Here is an 18,376-nt window from a genome sequence, read left to right on the forward strand (position 1 = left end):
GATTTATTTTTATTGGAAAGGCGGATATACAGAGAGGAGAGACAGAGAGGAAGATCTTCCGTCCAATGATTCACTCCCCAAGTGAGCGCAACGGCCGATGCTATGCTGGTCCGAAGCCAGGAGCCTCTTCTGGGTCTCCCACGCGGGTGCAGGTTCCCAAAGCTTTGGGCTGTCCTCGACTGCTTTCCCGGGCCACAGGCAGGGAGCTGGAAGGGAAGCGGGGCTGCCAGGATTAGAACCGGCGCCCATATGGGATCCCGGGACGTGCAAGGCGAGGACTTTAACCACTGTGCCACCGCGCCGGGCCCTTTCCCCCTAATTTTTACAACGGCGTATCTTCATTTCAGTTTGCAATCAAAGGCTTAACACTCCATTAGCTAAAGAAAATGGAATTTAAACTTACTTTTTTCCTTATAGAGATGCTTGAAAAAGAATTACAATTTAAATCCATATTCAACTAGTGCTTACCAAGAAATGAAGCCAGATTTGTAAAAACAGAGTTGAACTCTTTCATATAAAGGGTTTCATAAATTCAAAGTTTTAATGTATTGTAAATAAAACTATCATCCTGGTTTTGACCACTGTCCTTCTGTCCTAGCTACAGGTCTCCAGTGTCAATACAATACAAAGAAAATACATAAGAAAATGGCTTATTTCCAACAAACTCAGTATAGAAGAGGGACTGGCTGATAAAGTCTATGTGATCTAGGAAAAACAACTTTAAGGAGTATTTTATTATTAAAAAATTCAAGCCACATTTTTCTTTTTAAATCTTTTAGAGATGTTTTTGGCTTTATAGTTTTGGTAAGATCCAGGTTAACTCAGGCTTGTCAGAATTGCTTTCTTCAGGAGTAAGCAGTTAGATCAGGAAATAAACCACAAAAATTCCTTAATTGTTAGCCATTTAAGTAAGGACTTACAGTTTAGCTCAAAAAAATATATATATATATATATATATGCACCCAGGGAAAGAAATGCCTAGCAATTTTCTTCAGAGTCATTTTTTTTTCCACACAAGAAAAACACGAAAGCCAGTAAAGGGGTCAAATGCTCCTTCCTGGGTAGAATTATCCACGCAAGCTTTGTCCACGTTAATACTGGGCTAACAAGGCCAGAGGGTCACTTCACTATATCACTTTGCCAATGTGTTTATTTAATATTATTCCCCAACTATATTGGAGGTGACTCCATTAAAAAAAAGGCAGAACAATTACCCAAGGGCATCTTCAACTATTTATTATCATCATTTATTTAATATTTGTTACTTTAAGATTTGTAGTGAATTTTTGCTTTCTTCTTAAGAGTCTCAACATAGGGTAGGCATTTGATCCTGCAGCTAAGTAGACTCATGGGTTGCTTGTATCCCATATGGGAGTGCCTGGTTTGAGTTCCTGCAAATACACATTCTAGGCTTCCCCTGATAGCAATCAAGTATTTGTATCTCCACCATTCATATGGGAGTCTCAGAGTTCCAGGCTTCTGACTGGTCAGAGTTCAGCTGGTGAGATCTTCCAGTGGATGGAAGATTTTTCTGTCTTTCTGCCTTTCTTTTTTCTGCTTTTTTTAATATAAATTTTATTTTTTATAATAATCACATAGTAGATCAGGGTGGGAAGGATTGAGGTTTAGGGAAAATTGGGGGTACCCATTGCTTCCAAATTTGCTATTTCTTCTTGTTGTTTCTGGGGGGAAGAGGAGAGACAAAGGGGAAACCACTCATGACTTTCCACATGTCCTAGTACCCAGGGATGAGGAACCATCACCCCATATCAACTCAGAGTCTCAATGGGTACATATTACTAGGGTTCTGTCCAAGGGGTTTGGATAGTTCTGAAATGCTGCTAATTTCACCAATCCAAGGATGATGTCACCCTCCCCTCCCAATGTCCATTGGCTCCATTCACCAAGGTTTTTTTTTTTTGTTTTTTTTTTTGCTGTCATTGTTTGTTTGGGGTTGTTGTCCAATTAGTTCTGTTTTTCGCTATAGCATCAAATGAGCTGCCATAATCTCCATTTACAACATGGCCTGTGTACACTGTTCCACCTTTTTCATTAAATAGGGCATGTTCTTGCAGGCAAGTCCAATGACATAGGCCAGGTATCCCAAGCATCACAGGATCCCCCACCCCTGGGGCTCACAAACCCAACACCCATCTACTAGGCAAGTCCTGGGACATAGGCCAGCTGACCCAAATCCCGTTGGATCCCTCACCCTTGGGGCTCATGAACCCTTAATCCACCTAATAGATGGGCCCAGGACGTGGGCTAGGCAACCTGGGTCCCATCAGATCCCACCCCTTGGGGCTCACAAACCCAACACCCACCTAAAAGGCAGGCCTCAGAATCTGGGCATGAGGACCCAAGCCCCACCGGTTCCCCCATCCCTGAAGCTCAGGAACCTGGTCCTACCACACGGGTAGACTCTAGTACCTGAGCCAAGCTACCTGAGCCCTTTCAGATCCCCATCCCTGGGACTCATGAACTTGGCCCCCACTGGAACTAGGCTGGCATGATCTGCCTCACCTCAGTGTCCACAATCTTATTGCACAGCCTGGCCTAGTCTAGTCTGCCCCCTGTTCCAGCTCCTGTTGGTGGGTGCTGCAGCCTGTCACAGCCCAGTCTGATTGCTGTCCTGGTCCTAATGAGAATTTGCTAGTGTTGTGGCCCAATATGTCTCCTCCTGCCCCCTGAATTGGTTCTCAGATCTGCCAGTGGGTGTTATGTCTGTCCCTAGACCTAACCCACATGTATGCCAGCAGGCATTATGTGAACTGCTTCTTGCCTTTCTTCTTGTACTCATCTGCAGGGATTACTTTCCAATGAAGGAGTTTCCCAAGCTTCTCCATCGAGTCTCCTCCCAGTGGGGGCAGTTTTCGTGCACACCAATGGATCGTCAGCCCAGGTTGACTTTGTCCACATCCTGCTCTGGCAAGAAGAGTAGCCTTGCTCAACCAGCCACACCCATTCTGGTTCTTGTTGGTTGTTGCAGCCCAGCAATGCCTGGTCTGCACCTAGTCACAGCTTTTACATAGTTCAGTGGGAGTCAAGACCCAGCCTGGCCTGTTCTGCACCCAACCTGGCTCTCACAAGTACCAGTGGGGGCTGGAGTTTAGCCCAATCTGATGCTCCACAGTCCCAGTGCACACCATGCCGGGGCAGAGTGTAGCCATGTTCAGCCAAGCCTGTTGCTCCCAATCCTACTCTAGTCCTCACCCAGCTGGGGTGTTCTCTTAGCTCCTCAGCAAGGCCTGTCCCCATTGGCTGTTCTTGGGCAAACCAACAGAAATCAAAGTTCCACAGAGGTGAGCCCACATTTCCCCCACAGATTCTGTTATCAGACTCACTTCTCTCACCCTTGTTCTCCCCTCCAAATCAATTTGGTATCAGTCCCTTATATATATGCACATGTCATGGACTTGTCTATGAAAGTCCCTCAGCTGTAATTCCTAACCTGGGCTAGATAGAAAAGCTTCCAAGCAGGGAGTGTTGAAGGCCCACCGTAAGCGCCCCTCTCCTAAGGCAACCATGCAGCTTGGCTACAGGCACCCATGCAGGTCAAAACAAAAAATAACCTCCAGGATGGGGTGGTCCCGGAAGCCCCCTCTGAGTATCCCTCCCCCTAACCCCAGGGAGCCAGTGTGCTCAGCTGTACATACCTGAGATGGTTAGAAAAGCCTCCAATGTGGGGGTCCTGGAGGTCCGCCATGAGTGCCCCTCTCCCAAGGCAGCTGCATGGCCCAGCTTTCAAACAAAGTAAATTTTGTATTTTTTTATGAGCAATTTCAGTATATCATTGAGTAGTTAGCATGAGCCACTGCCCGTACATATTCTTGGTATGGAGACAGTTTCTCTACTCTCCATTCCTAGGCAGGATAATTTTTCTACAAAATCTAAAATAAGTGAATCTGACACAACTGATCTTCAGCAATATGACTTAGCAAATCCATAAAATAAAAAATTCATAAAAGTTTATTAAAATAACATTAATAAAGTTACTATTGCTTCCTATGGACCATTAGCTATGGTAGAAAGGCAAATACATATAACTCCCCTATCTCTCATCACCACCATGCAAGTTAAGTGTCACTAAACAAGTTTACTAAGGCCCCACGGAGTAGCCTAGTGGCCAAAATCCTTGCCTTGCATGTGCCAGGATCCCATACGGGCACCAGTTCTAATCCTTTCAGCCCTGCTTCCCATCCAGCTCCCTGCTTGTGGCCTGGGAAAGCAGGGGAGGACAGCCCAAAGCCTTGAGACCCTGCACCCATGTGGGAGACCTGGAAGAGGCTTCAGGCTTCAGATCATCTCAGCTCTGGTCATTGCAGTCACTTGGGGAGTGAATCAGTGGATGGAAGATCTTCCTCTCAGTCTCTCCTCTTCTTTGTATATCTAACTTCCCAATAAAAAAAAAAAATCTAAAAAAATTTTTTGAACAAGTTTACTAAAGACATCAGAGATTAGAGGCACTAAAGAACTGTCCAAAGGTTCAAGATTTAAATGGGAATAACCCTTATAAAAATAATATTTAGCAAGAATAAAATAAATACTCTTTCTGGTAGAGCCATTATGCATAGTTTAACTTGTGGACCAGCATTGTGACTTAGTGGGTTGAGCTGCCACCTGAGACATTAGACACCACTTTGAATCCTAGATCCCTGCTAATGTACCTAGGAAAGCAACAGATGATGCCTCAAGTGTTTGAGCCCCTTCCATTCAAATGGACAACCTTGATGTAGTAGAATCTTCTGGCTTTGATCTGTCCCAGCCCTGTCTGTTGCAGCCATGGGCATTTGGGGAGTGAACCAGTGGATGGAGGATCACTCTTCCTTTAGTTCTTCTGCTGTAATTGCTTTTCAAATAAATAAATGTGTATAATCCTGTATCTTTAGGTGCATCAAAATATTACTATAGTAATTCTAATTCACAATTTAAGTTCTAATTCTAATAAATAACGATCAGTGTAGAATTTGAAATTAGTGTACAGCTTCAAGTATGGCTTTCATGGAATTACTGACGAACCTACCAGGACTTTTCTTTAAATCTTCCTGGATGATATCTGCTGGTTGAAAACATGATATTTCTGAGGCAAAGGGGTAACATCACACCCCTTCCCCGTTGCTGCCACAGGACTCTATAGCCACAAAGGTGATGTTGGAATGGTTCATGAAAGCAGCTGTGCAGCTGTCCCAATGAAATGGAGCATTCTAACTTCCACATGGCTAAGACAGCAGTTGGTGATTGAACATAGGGTATGGTTTCTAAGTCTGTGATGCATTGATTCTGTGGGTTATGCATAATCCTCCTGCTGGGAATGTAGCCTGCGTTTTTGATAGTGTTAGAGACAGTCAAGAATTTGACTTTTGTCACTCAAGGTCTGCTAGGTTTACTCCACCAACAGCGCAAGCAGGCTCGTAAAGCCCTTGCCTTAAGCTGTTCTCTTCTCCAGCGTGGTACTAACTGCTCTAACAGTCGTGGGAATGCCCTGGATGTGTTTGAAGAGTTAGGATGTCAATAGCTTTTGACTGATGTTCCATTTCCTTCTCTACATCATAGAATTGCCCTTCTGGGTGCCCATAGGTACTCTCACATAGAGAGGTCATCACAGACAGAGAATCATCAACAGACCAATGTCCATCAGCTCTGGGGGGTCCTCATCTGAGGTGGAGAAAAATCCCTTCAAGTGTCTTCACCTCTGTTCCTATGCTAGGCATGACTTTGCTGCAGACGCTTCAGTATCCCTGCCAGCACAGACAGCTTCCTATCTGAATCCAAACATCTCACAGGCACATCAGATTTATTTCAATGCCCTTCCTCTAGGGTGCTGGGCATTAAAGCTCTGGCATATTAAATGGAATCTCCCTTGTGAAGAAAAACCATCATATAAGCAAATATCATACAATCTGCTAGGAGACAGGCCCATAGAGATGAGTTCATTTTCTAAACTTGTCAGTCAAGTTAGCAGGAAAGATGAAAACTCCAAACCCTCTGCTGTCACATTCATTTTGGCTCTTTCAGGATTGTGAAGTGTCGAGAGTATGAAAGATCTCAGCGGCCCTGCCCCTCAATGGGGCCTCCAGAGGATGTGGGGAGGGCAAGAAGCAGGGTGCCCCAAGCTTTGGTGGGATCCTCCTCCCGTCTACTTTTATTTCATGCATTTTGAAACTTACTGGTTTGAGGGACTTTCACTGCTTAAGAAAAAGAATTAAGACAATTTTTTTTTTCTGATAGTCTGTGTGACACTACTTTTGTAAGTGTGACAGGTGGGCCCAGAAATGAGAGAGGACTCTCCCTGTGTTCTCTTCACTAGGGCCTGCAGAGGTTCCTGGCTCCAACCCGGCAGTGTGCACAACTAGCTCTGCTCTTCGGTCACCTGGCTCCAGCTGCCATCAGCTTCATCATCGGCATTTTGAAATAGCATAAATGTCCCCAAAAGATCCTAGAGACAACCTCCTCATGTTTTACAGGCCCCTCCTCACACTTACATTATTAAAATTAACCAAAGGCAAACATTTCTGGGCGTAGAGGTTCCTCGTAATATACTTTGACTAAAGAATGTTCATTGAGTCATTCAAACTTACCGGCAAGAAGGACCGTGTGCCTGCCCTGACTTTTTGTGTGATGGGTACATTATAGTGATCAGGTTATAACAGAACTTTGTGTACATCACTGCGGAGGCATCCATATCTTAAAATTTATTTTGATAAGACAAATTCCTAAAGGAGCACAGTACTGTACAAACTGAGTTAACTATACCTTTATCTCCAAATTGTTACATCAATCCACACAGACCCATTGCTGAGCCTTTGTTAATGCTGTCACCTTCCGCTCCTCTCTGAGTTTTCAAGGCTTCAGGTTCTTACAGTCTATCCTTAGAGCTTTGCTCCTCGCCACCACCACCAGTACTGGGGTAGGTGACTTCTGATTGTCCTGCCTCACATCACTTACATGTGTCACTTTCTAATAACAGTAGTCAAAATATCTACTATGAATATGCATGTAACACCTCCTATGTGGCAGAGATGGCAGCCCCTCAAAATAGGCATTATTTCTATTTCATAGATGAGGAAAGAAAGCTCAGTGACAATAAGTTTACTTAACACCAGACAGTGTAGAAAGCATATTTGAACCCCGAGTGCTGTAGAGCTTAGGCTCTTGACTATGTTATACGTTAGTGTACCTCTTCTACTTGAAGATGTGATCAGTTTCTTGCTGGTCTCCTTTCACTATGATTTGTTGTGTAACCATGGACAGAATGAAACCTCAACAAAGAAATGTCATTGTCACAGTCACGAGGACCACATTCTGCAAATGTGAAATCGCTGGATGCTGGAAAACACTGACTACACACACAGACATAGTCATACTCAGCATTTGGCACTTTCTGCAGTGTCTGCAGCAGTTTGGTGGTTCTAATAGCTGATGGATTAGTGTTGATCTACACTGATTGCTCACACCTGCAATTCAAACTAACCCCTGTTCCGCTTTGTGCAATCAGCCATGCCCAGGTAAGACCATCAGCTTCCCAAATGACAGCTAGAGACCCACCTGACAGGTCTGACCAGACACCTGGGAGATCTGCAAAGTGGGAAGGAAGAGGGGAGGTAAAGGTGGACTAAAGGAAATTAAGGCACTAAATGTAAACGGTAAAAGAACAAGAGCTTCATCTATTTCTCAGAAAGATTAGAAACTCTGTAAATGAAAAACATCAAAGGTCTCCAACTAATGAGTATTGAGCAATAAGTGGGCACTGGAATTTTACAGGCACTGGGATTTGATGTTTGTGTTTCTCTGTATGGGAAACTTTAATCAAAGGAGTTACATAGACCCCAGATTAGCAGAATTACTCAATAGGATCATGCTTTGAGTTTCAATACTACCTCCTTCCAGCAAACTCTAGACTCATTTGCTGGCATTGTCCTAATTAGCTTCCAAACAGCTCTCTCTAGAAATAGAGAGTACGATTGGAAAAGCACGTCCCCTGCATGGCTACAAGCATCTGGAGCATGACAGAACTTATTTGTCAATTATGTTTTCCATTCCAAATTTCCCAGAAGCCTCTTTCAATATGTAGTGACTACGGAAAATGCATAATGTAGACGGATGGAATGATGAATTGATGGATGGGTGGGTGGATGGATGGATGCTTTTGTTTTAATGTTCATGTGTAGGAACTACAAATATTTCATGGAAAATGAACATTATCTCTGAAACTTTTTCACAGACTTGTAAAAGGTGGAGTGACAGCAAGATAAGGATATTCCATCATCATCTGTGACCTCCCAGATTAGCAAGAAGCTGAACTGGAAGTAAACCAGCCAGCACAGAAACCAAGTACATGGGATGGCTCTGGCCCACACAGTGACTTTGTGACCCTTTCACAAACATTTTAAAGCCCCCTCATGGATCCAGAAGCGAGAAAAAAATCCTAGTTCTTTTACCACATGCCCCTTGCCCTTAGCAATCCTTGTGCCTTCTCAAGGAAATCATTACTAAATCTTTGGGTAACTAGAATAGTTCTAGTTATAACCATAAAAAATTGGATTTAAGTATGTTTCCTTCTTCAGAAAAAGGAAAAATTTCTCCAACTTTTCTAAATGTCAGATTATAGTAGTACAAGTTTGCTGAATGTGTGCAAGACTTATAACCAAGGCTTCTCAATATACAACGGAATAAAATGGAAAGGTGAAGTTAAAGTTCTTCATTTTCCAAATACAGCCAAACACCAAAGATACTGGTCATAAGTTTTGCCATTTTAAGTTACTGTTTTTCATGCTGCTACTGCTGCTGCTGCTAATTAAAATATTGAAGCAGGAGTGGATACGTGTTGTCATTTGGGACACCCATATCCCTAACGGTAGTCACAGCTCCTTCATGTGTGATCCAGCTTTCTGCTATTGTACACGCTGGGAGAATCTTCCTTGCCACTCACACAGGTGACCTGAATCTTATCTTCAGCCTCGTCCAGCTCTGACTATTGGAGACATTTGGGGAGTAAACCTGAGAAGAGAAGACTTTTTCTCCATGTGTGTATATGTGGATGTTTGTGTCTGACTTTCAAACAGATAAATAATAAAGCATTGAATCAGATGGCTTTAAATTTTTCTTTTCTTCTATAGGTACATAAAAGTTGTATGCATGTGATATGCATACACTGTGCAATGTTCAACACGATAAGCATACCCTTGTTCATTATTTTCTTATGGTGAGAGCAATCAAAATCCTCCTTTTTAAAAGAAAAATACATAGTACATGATCATTATGCATTTTTAGCTTACTGTACAATGGAATATCAGAACTTCTCCCTCCTAACTATAACTTAGTACCACTTAATCAGATATCTCCCTCCCCACCCCAACTTCTACCCACCACTCCCTCCAGAAGACCTTGTTTCTAGGTTTGGTTTGATGGGGGTTATTGAAGTTCAAAGGCCTATAAGTACAAAGGTTCTGACTTGGTCAATAACAAGTCTGGTGACACTTTGCCCCAGCTCTTCTGGAATCTACCCCTCACCCCAAAACATTCCCTGGGCCTTCATTTAAGGCAGAATGACGCAACCAATGACTTGGATTCTCTCATGGCCTATCCCTGTTTCTCTCTTCAGAGCAATTATGTGTTCTGTTTTGTGATATGTTTTTTAATTTTATAAAAAATTATTATTTTGTGATACAGTTCCATAGGCTTTGGGATTTCCCTTTCCTCCTGTTCTCAATTCCCCTTCCCCCTACTAATTTCCTGTATATTATTATAATAGTATAGTCCTTCCTAAACAGTCATAAGGGGATGTTTAGTAACTGTGTATAGAGAATATCATGTACAGTGTGTGACGATACAACACTGTACACACCTCTACTCCCAAATCAGAGATGGATTCCCAATGAAACTGTTAAATAACCTTGACGATAGGATATTGGAGGCTCTCCCATTGTCCACCCCTACAGTGTCAGGATATATTTAAATAGCAGGATGATGGATTTATGACTATCAGTGATATTTTTAAAGTGTTGTTATTAAATTAGCCAGAGGGTCCAAGTTTGACTCACGGCATATATTCGAACTCCAATGGTTTCAAGTTCCAGTGAGAATGCCAAGGCTTGGCTGTAACTAACACTCCCTTCTGGCCAAGGCTGAGCCCATCTGGATGATGTGTAACAACTTCACCCGCTTTGCAGTGGAGGCTTTGTCTCAACTTGAAAAAGCGAAATCTAGAGGCTTTAACCGTGATAAATCACACCAGACAACCTGGTTGGACAAAATCCCTGACAACCACGTCTCCCCTGGTTACCACTTTCTTCTGATGAACAGATTTCTAAAAATCGAAGGAAGCAATGAGGTAACATGTGACAAGAAAAGCCCTTGGGAATCCAGGTATGTCACCTTCCTGTATATTTCTCTTGTGCTTTTTCCTTCCCCTGAGTCATTTAAAGAGTAGTCAACTCAGTGTTTCTTACTGATACTTACATTTTGTGTTGACATTTATTTTATTTGAAAGGCAGAGGGAGAGAGAGGTCTTCCATACATTGGTTCACTATTAAATGGCTCCAACCTCCAGGCCTGGTCCAAGGAAAAGGATAAGAGACAGGAAGACAGTCTTGGTCTCTCACATGGGTTGCTGAGGCTCAAATGCGTGGTCCATAACCCTCTCCCTTCCCAAACAGATTACTAGGAAACTGGATTGAAACTGGAGCAGCCAGGAATGAACCAGAATTCTAATGCGGGATGCCTGTGTCATTACATCTGAATTAATGCGTCAGACATCCTAAGATACACACATACTTGAATTTTCTGGATACCACTGCATCTGGCTGATTTGACATGCAGTAAAAACTGGATTCTCTCTTCACAGCTGTCTGACAGTTGTAGCTGCCTTTCCTTGCTGGATCATAAGTCTAACATTGAGGAGACTGAAAAAACAGCTTAGTAATTAAAACTATGAAAGAAAAAGGATGATTCATTGAAAAGCCAGAACTTAGTGGCAAATTTCAGGATGGGAAATGAAGGGTCCAGCAAAGTTATTTTACCTTTTGAGCTCAGAGTTTCCATTACCATCCCCCTCTCTCCATGGGCCATGATCTTTGTAATTTATCATTTTACTTTTCCCTGCACTATACATTTAAACAACCCTCCAAACACAATTTGTGGTGTTAATGTGTCACATATTGTAATCCAAAGTTCAATTCATAATACAGATAGTAAGGTCCGTGTCCAATTTCTTCATTCCTTTCATCGTTACCCCCTCCCCATTACTGACTTCCTTCTGCTGCCTTCATAGCCAAATGGATCAAGTTTGAGTAACTAAACTTATTTCAGTTCAGGTAGTGTTTTGGGATCAAGTTTAATCCTCTACCAAAGGTGTTTTTATAAGAAGAACTGCATGTGAGGTAGAAGATCATTAAAAACAAATTAGCTGAATGCCTACTGTGCCCTAGAACAGTCAACATCATATTTGACATTCTTTCTGAACTTGGGATCAGTATAGGAGTTAATAGTGAAGGCTAGATTCCAATGCAGGATACCATGAATAACACCCCCAACACACACGCACACAGAGACACCTGCTTCCTTCTGTACATAGCTGGTACATGGTAATGATGACATTAAAATATATTTTTATTTGACAAAAAGAGCTCTTTTATCTCCTGGTTCACTTCCCAAGCATCCATAACAGCTGGAGTTGTGTCAAGCCAAAGTCAGCAACCCAGAACCCATTCCAGGTCTCTCATGTGGGTGGTAGAGACTCTAGTACTTGAACCACCATCTACTTCCTTTCAGGGTGCACATTAGCAGGAAGGTAGATCCAAAACAGAGCCAGGACTTGACTCCAGGTCTCTGACACAAGATGAAGGCATCTCAATGGTTGTCTTAACCACTGCATAAAAGCCTGACCATGTGTCATTTCTAATTGAGTTTATCAAATAAGCTTTGGCATCACGTAAAATGCTCCCAGTGGGCATATGCAGTATGCATGCTGAATATGGGTGTGTACAGTGGTGTGAGTAAGTACACAGAAAGAACATGCCTGCCTGGGCTTGGCACGATGGCTCAGTGGTTAAATCCTCACCTTGCACATGCCAGGGTCCCACAAGGGTAACAGTTCATGTTGTGGCTACTCCGATTCCCACCCAGCTCCTACTTGTGGCCCAGGAAAGCGATAGAGGATGGCCCAAAGCCTTGGGGCCCTGCACCATGTGGGAGACTTTTGGCTCCAGCTTTCCACTCCCATTGTGGTCACTTGGGGAGTGAGCAGCAGATGGAAGTAATTTTTCTCTATCTCCTTCCCCTGTATATCTGCCTTTCACACAAAAATTAATATTTTTTAAAGAATAGAAAAGAAAAGAAAATATCTGCCTGCCTGGCTGGGAGGAGGCATGCTCATCACCCTGAAGTCTGAAGATGCACACTTCGCTGAGTGAATGATTGTTCCCCTAAGAACAAGCATGGCATAGGCTCTCCGACTTGCTGGATTTTTGTTTTCTTATATAATATTGGATATTTATTTTATAATGCATATTTTATATGCCTGATTTTGGGTGCTGATAATTTTATTTCCAAAATCAGAGAAGGGATATAAGGAGAGGATAAAGCTACATAAATATTTTGCTACCTTTTTTTCTTAATAATTATTTTGCATTTCTTAGGGCAAACAAATCAACCTTTGGTGATACAGAGTAAATGATACTAAATAGTCTCAAGACTTCTTTTTTTTTTTTCATTTAATTTTACTCTTGGAGCTGTTTCCATAGTTGACAAGGATGCATGCCCATGAAGACCACTGATTATGGTGGGACGGGTCAAGGTATGGGGGAAGGTGAGTGGGACAAATGATTTCAATTTTCCTTTTCTTTCCTTTTCTCTTATGCTGGGGTGGTGGGTGGGTGGGTGGAACAAGGGAAGGGGAAGAGGCTCCTCTCCACTGCCAAACCATATCAGTACACAGGGATGGGGGATGTCCACCTGATGTCATCTTAGCAATCCCAATGTAGTGAAAAATATTCTGAGGGTACATTGCTTGAGTGGTTTTGATAGTTGTGAGATGCTGTTGGTTTCATTGCTTCAAGGTTGAGAAAATCCATTCAACGTCCATTCACTCAGAGTTCACCCTAGTTCATCCACTAACCCAGATACTTGCTGTCAATGCTTCACCAAAGGAGTTGTCCAACCTGTCCTGCCTCTGTCTTTTTATGTGGCCCTTGATGTCCTCTGCATTGGTATCCATGGTAGCTGAAAATGGCTTGGGCGCTGAACTTCTCTCTGGATGTGAAGTTGTTAGCGCCTGGACTGAGGATCTGACAGCCTGCCTCTGTCTTTTTATGTGGCCCTTGATGTCCTCTGTAGGCCTAATTGAGCTCGTTGTCATGTGCCCCCTATATGCACCTGGGCATGCCATCTACTGCATAGGCATTAGCACTCAAGGAGTCCCAGTCTTTTCCCTGTGGCCTGAGATTTGAGTCCAGTGATCTGATTGGAGAGTCCTTCAAGAAACCAGAGATAACCCCAGATTTGACTCTTGCATGTGCCATAGAGGATGCAGGATGCAGTTCAGTCTGTCACCTATACTGGACTATGTACATACTAATGATTGTAGCTGTCTGGTCAGGCCTGTCATTAACCACATATCCTATGCAAATTGACAGGTGCTGTGATCCAGCCCAACCCAGTATGCTACAGACCTAGTCCTTGTACACATTAGCAAGAACTGCAGCCTACTTGAGGTGACCCCCAATAACCTCCACCAGGCCTTCCTCCAGCCCCAGTATGTGTAGCAAAATATTATGTGTCGATGCTGTGTCCCAATCAGGCTCTTGTATACATCTACGGATGTTGCAGCTTAGCTCAGCCCATCCCACCACACCCCACCCTACCCCACAACCTATTCCATACCTATGCTGACATATGCTGCTGCCTTGTCCAGCCTGGTCCACCCCCAGCCCTGGTTCTCATGCATATAAGTGGGAGTTGCATCTCAGCAGAGGAATTCCCACAGTTTTTCTACAAGTCACACTCCTAGTCCCAGATCTTCCACTTCCCAAGGGTTATTGTGATCCAGTTTGACATGACTGACACCCTGTTCCAACATCTGTCCATGGATTCTGTGGCAAAGCCAGTTGGCATTTATCCTGGCTTCTGAATGTGCACATGAATGCAGTTTGTCTTAGCATGGCCCTCCCCCAAATCCTGACTCTCACGCACACAATGGTTGTTGCAATCCTGCCCATCCTGGTCTGCCCTTAGTCCTAGCTCTCATGCTCACCAGTGGGAGTAGTGGTCCATCAAGGGAGCTCCCTCAGGTCCCACCACCAGGTTTTTTCTTGGCCTGGGGTCTTACATGTGCAGGTGGGTGCCACAGCCTAATCTAGCATGACCCATCTTACTTTGGTATTTGCCAGCAGGTGCTACAGCCTGTCTCTGCCCAGCCTGCCCCCAGTCCTACCCAGTACATGCTGGGGATGCTGCAGCCTAGCCCAGTCCTGCATGGTCCACCCCCTAGACCTGGCTCTTATGTAGCTCAGCAGATGTCATGATCCAGCCCGGCCCATTCATTTTTTTATTGCATTTAATTTTATAACAACATTTCATAGGCTCTGATTTCCCCCCTTCCCTTCCTCTTGCCCTCCCCCTGTGGCAGCCCAGCCCATTCTACACCCACTCTGACTCTCATGAGCATCAGCAGGTGCTGGAACTTAGTTCAGTCTGGCACAGCCCAGACTCAGTTCACACATATGCTAAGGGTTGTTGCAGTCATGACTAGCCCGCTTCACTCCCATTCTCAGCTCTCTCACTCACACTGGTGAGAACCTCAGTCCAGCAAAGGAGTCCCCTTAGTTATCCTACCAGGTCCACTGCCAGTCACAGATTTTGCACATGTAGGTGGTTGCACGAATCCAGCCTGACAGGCCTAACCCCCGTCTTGGCCCTTACCATTGGATGCTGCAGCCTGACCTGACCTGCATACCACCCTAGGTCCTGCCATGTTAATGTGCTATATTTTGGCCTAGTTCTGCCTACTCCACTCCAAGAGCTATCCCACACACCTGTAGACAAGTGGAACAGCCTTGCCCAGCCTGGTCGACACCCACTGCTTACTCTTGTGTTCACCGGTAAGAGCTACAGCCCACTTGGGAATGTTCCTAAAGTCTCCCTCCAGGCCCACTCCCAGACTCAGATCTCACATATGCAGGTGCTAGCCCTTATCAGCATGGTATACCACCCAGTCTCAGCCTTTGTGTGTACTCATGAATGTTGTAGCCTGGCTGTCCCATATTTAATTTTGTGTGTGCTTGCAGGTACTGCAGCCTGGACTAACTCAGTCTGTTCCCAACCCCAGTTCTCATAAGTGTTGGTGAGTTTCATGGTCATGCTTTGTTCAGTCTGTCACCACCCCCAGCCCTCAAGCAAATCCATGATACTGTAGTCCCACAGGGATGAGCCCATATCATTCACAGAACATGCCCCCACACTCAGTTCTACCACATGCTGGTTAGTGTCATGACCTAACTTAACATGGCCCATCTCCTGCCCTGACACTCACTGGTGCATATAGTAGCATAGCCCTGCCAAGCAGGCACTAGTGGCCCTAGATTTTATTTGTGTTGGTGGGGCAGCAGTCAATGCCAACTAGCCCAGCTGAAGTCTTGCACGTGGGTAAGTGCATTGTTCTGACCCAGAAAGGCCCTCCAGTTTCACTCCTTCAAACCACTGGGTCTCAGTCCACTAATTTACCTTCATATGTAGTAGCCTCATTGGTTAAAGTCTTCAAGAAGTCATTTCTTACCTATAACATACTCCCTCAGTGGTCTCTTCTATTGCACATCCCAATTCTCCTTCCCTGAGCAACCCACAGCTTCCATGCCTATGAGCACACAGGTTCCCAGTCCTGGTTTTCCAGCAACACATCTGCTTGATGTGTTTTCTCCAGTAGGCATGAGGGGATGAGAATGTGTATGGATCTCTTGCCAGATACCAAAAGTCACTGCAAGTATCTCCTCTGTTAATCTATTAAGGGCTGAAGTCAGAGGACTTCTGTTCAAATGGTTTCATGTTACCAGTATCAAGTATGTGTAAGACTTACAGATAATAACAAAAAGATAAGGCTCTTTCTGATGTGTTTCAGTAAAATAAAATTTAGTCTTTGAAGCTACCATCCTAGCTGCAAGAAATGCCATAATTAACTGCCATTTGGTCACTAACAAGTAAGTTAAAACCTTCCTCTGATCCCTTTCCAAAGCCTTCATGTTGGAGGCAGTGATTGGCTCCCTCAAAGAACTACTATAGACACCTTATTCCCAGCATCCGTATATGTCCCCCACGAATGTACGCAAAGAAACTCATCCTCTGTATCCTCCTCTCCCACTCAGTACATACAGCCTTTTTTCTTTTGCTGCCAAAGAATTCCTGAATAGAAACATCTATTCTGTGACCTTAGAAAATTCAGATATGCTGTTATGTCCTGTTCTCACAGTGATTGTCCTCAGATTTGGGGTGTCCTATTTCTTGTTTGGTTGTCTCTGACTGTCAACCGTCCTTCAGAGCTGATTAATCTTTGGGTACCTGGAGAGAAGGCCATGAGGCCATGTAATATTCAAGTACCAAGAAAACTTCAATAAGTGGTTTAATGTGTTTGGAGTAGCCAAAATTAGAACACCTTCCGTTCTCCTTTGATTTGACAGCCTACTTCTCTGCTACAACTTACAGTTCTTCCGCCTCTAACAGCTTTGAGTTAATTTCTCCTCTGAGAGGAGTCAAAAGTGAAGGAGTTAAGGTAAAGCTGTGGATTAGCAGAGACTCAGGGAGATAAAAAGGCAAAGAGAGTGGGACATCATGACTGCTTCTGGTAATCAAGGTGTGGCTAAGAGACAGCAACTGAGCACTGGCAGCTGAAGCACTGAAGATGTGTATAGCCCAGTCCCTCAAGGGCCACAGGGGAAGAGAGGCTCTGTGTGGACCAATAGGATGGAAGATAAGAGCTCAACCACAGGCTGTGATGGTCAGTCACCTCCCACAACCCGGAAACAAATGATGCACTGCAACCTCTTAAATTCTCTGAAAAATATACACCACATGTACTGCTTCTTCATACATACAACAAAATGTTTTCACTGTACTATTAAAAATAGCCATTTTTGACAGTCTGCTTTCATTAAACTAGGCACACAAGTTTTGCCGTATGTATCATTTATATGCGCCTTTAAACTGTGCTGTAACCATCACATTTCAGCATTGAATCCACAATGAGGTTACTATCCACATTTACCTTGGATATTTGGTCATGATGATTACATTGGTCATGATGCTCATGAAGCTTGAGCTCCTGGCCCTTGCACCTGCATAGGCCTTCAGACTGTGGGTGACCCTGGCAATAGGTTCACATGTGATGTGCTGTAGGAAATCTGGAAAAAATGAAGACATTTTCATTTCAAGGAGTTCATACTCTGGTCTCTACCCATTCTGATCTCCCTTCTGTCACACTTCCTGTGTCAGCTCATCTTGAAGAAGTATTTTTGAGATCCAATTAAGAGGAAGTTATTCTGGGATGCACTTAGCTTCAGTTTAATGGGATATATTTACTTTGCTAGCCATCTCAGTTCATAGAGCATGCCTATCGTTACTGTGTTTACACATGAACCAAAGTATCAGGCCAGATGTTATACCATGGTAAGAATGTGTCCCACAGAACATGCACCAGAAGTTGACATGCAATGAAGAAGTAGCACAATGTGAAATGGATGCAGTCAGGGGGTAGTCTGTGAAACATTTCTCCAGACATGAAATTGGGATGTCACCCTGTGGCAGTAATGATGGTGTTTGATGAGGAAGAGGAAGCAATGAAGAGACCAAGAAAATCTGCCCAATCAGGCATTCAGTGGCATTTTCCTATTTGTTCCTTTGAGTTGATGCAATTGTAGTCTATCTTCTCTGTGAATTACTTAGCATCAGCTTTATCACCTACACTGTGATAATTATTTTGTTTTGTAACTTTTGGTGAGTGAATAATGTGATGGACTGCTGGTAGTCTTACATGTGTGGAATCCTATGGATGACGACTTAAAGAACCCTTTAGTATTTGCATCCCCTGAAGAAAACTGCTTCAGAGGCTGAATCAAGCCTTTCTGGTTAAGACGTTGCTGTTCAGAACTTTGGTGCTCTCTAAGGGTCAAGTGGGTGGCAGTGACTATGGGCATGGTGCCATAGGGTATCAACCTGTAAGACTGTATCAGGTGTAAGGCAGACAGCAGAAAGAATTTAACCAGTGTAGAAGCCTCATATCTTTTGATTAGACCACCTGAGAGAAAGCTTTTGTGTTTATCACATTGGCGAATAACTGAAGAGATTTTTGACTCTGAACCTTTCAACACTCATTCTGTTTTGCAAAGAGGAGTGT

The 18,376-nt window shown here is 43.7% G+C and overlaps 1 pseudogene; it reads right to left on the reverse strand.

Moving 5' to 3' along the window:
• The window catches only part of LOC121171115, a 58,561-nt pseudogene extending 40,385 nt beyond the window's left edge, over positions 1-18,176 (reverse strand).
• Between the last annotated feature and the right edge of the window lie 200 nt (positions 18,177-18,376).

This window comes from Ochotona curzoniae, unplaced genomic scaffold (assembly GCF_017591425.1).
Source record: "Ochotona curzoniae isolate NIBS_2020 unplaced genomic scaffold, NIBS_Ocur_1.0 scaffold_2587, whole genome shotgun sequence".
Lineage (NCBI taxonomy): Eukaryota > Metazoa > Chordata > Mammalia > Lagomorpha > Ochotonidae > Ochotona > Ochotona curzoniae.